This window comes from Setaria italica, chromosome III, assembly GCF_000263155.2.
Source record: "Setaria italica strain Yugu1 chromosome III, Setaria_italica_v2.0, whole genome shotgun sequence".
NCBI classification, from domain to species: domain Eukaryota; kingdom Viridiplantae; phylum Streptophyta; class Magnoliopsida; order Poales; family Poaceae; genus Setaria; species Setaria italica.
The window spans coordinates 17,476,252-17,477,929 of NC_028452.1; the positions used below are offsets into that span (position 1 = coordinate 17,476,252).

The 1,678-nt window shown below is 39.2% G+C and overlaps 1 long non-coding RNA gene across 1 annotated transcript; it reads left to right on the plus strand.

Annotated features, from left to right (window-relative positions):
* The first annotated feature begins 392 nt into the window (after positions 1–392).
* Positions 393–1,130, plus strand: LOC111256791. The gene is made up of 3 exons (XR_002677020.1): positions 393–469; positions 551–857; positions 948–1,130. It is a non-coding gene; the product is annotated as an uncharacterized LOC111256791 (long non-coding RNA).
* The last annotated feature ends 548 nt before the right edge of the window (positions 1,131–1,678 follow it).

Sequence of the window (1,678 nt, forward strand, 5' to 3'; positions counted from 1 at the left end):
GAAATTGTGACTAGGAGTGTGTATTGCAGTATTACTACACATTACCATCACCCCAAAAGAACTCCATTTTAATCTACTGTTTGTGATAGTTGACTTTGGGCTAATTAATCTGGAATCTTGGCCGGTCGGTTGCGGCCAGAGGCAGGTAGTAGTGGTGTGGTGCAGCAGTGAGATCTCATCTGATTTTACTAGTAACTTGACATGCGGTAAAATGAGGTGTTTATAAAATATATGCTAATGTTAGTTATCGTTCAGGATTACTCATATCCTTACCAGATTATTTTGCACCAGGAGCCAATTGGGATTATTGGATTATTGGAAATATATACTAATTGGATAATTGGCAAATGGCATGTAGGACGCAGTGATCGGCGATGAGTTCCTGATGGCATCGCAGGCATCTTCTACGCCGGTTGCGCAAGCTAGGAGGCGTGCTGCATCAGCTAACAAAAGGGCAAGGGATGATGAGGTATATTTTTCTTCCATTGTAGTGGAGCTGTTGTATAATAGAGTTGGAATTTGAACAATATTTTGGGGAAATCATTAATAGGGTGATCATATGGATTGGAATGATGGCTATACCACCATTGTTTGCAAGTTGTTTGCTGAACAAGTTAGAAAAGGAAATCGACCAAACACTCATTTGAACAATGTGGGATATTCCGAGGTGAAAGAAAGGTTTTTTTCAGAGTACCGGTATCATGTTGAAAAAAAGTCAACTTAAGAACAAGTGGGATAAGTTGAGGGGTGATTTGTCTGCATGGAAAAAATTAATGAGAAAGCAAACTGGTACTGGTTGGAACTGGGAGAAGGGAACTATCAATATGGACGCCGAGTGGTGGAAAAAAACAAAAAAAGTGAGCACTTCTCGCATGGTATTTTGTTCATATATAGATTATATTAGTCTTGTATAATTTCAATTTAATACCTTTGTCAAACACTTTTAGGACATTCCTGGCGTGGGGAAATTTAAGAATAGGCCTCTCCAAAACGAAGATGAGTTGAAGGTGATGTTTGGAAATATCATTAATGAAGAGCAAGATCATTGGAATCCTATGAGTTCCAACCCCATCATACCCCCAAGCCAAGAAGCACCCAATCCTATGAGTTCCAACTTCATTGATGCCGAGGATGGGTGGTAACAATGATTTAGACAATGGCGATGAGGTACAGGAGGTTTCTCCTTCCGTTGCCAATGCTAAGAAAAAAGTACATGTGATCCTTGATAAACCTAACAAGAAATCTAAGGCAAGCACAACATTAGTTATACAAGAACACATCTCCAAGATATCAAATAATGCTTCCTCTTTTGTGGCAAGCAGGCAAGCTGGGATCACTATTGAACAAGTAATGGACCATGTTGCTGCATGTGGGGCTGCGTGTGGCAGTGATGAGCATTTTGTGGCAACTGAGCTTTTTGTTAAGAAAGAGCAAAGGGAAATGTTCATGACTATTCCCACCAATGAGGCTAGGTTTAGTTGGCTTAAGAGGAAGTACGATATGATGTTTGCAAAGTGATGGCCGAGTGATTTGCCATCTTTTTTTAGACATGTCATTTTCATTCATCTATGTCATATGGACAAATTTGTGATGCTTAATTTGTTGTCATTTTTAATTCATCCATCTTGTGTGGATAATTTGTGATGGTCAATTTGTTGTCATTTTTTATTCATCTTAC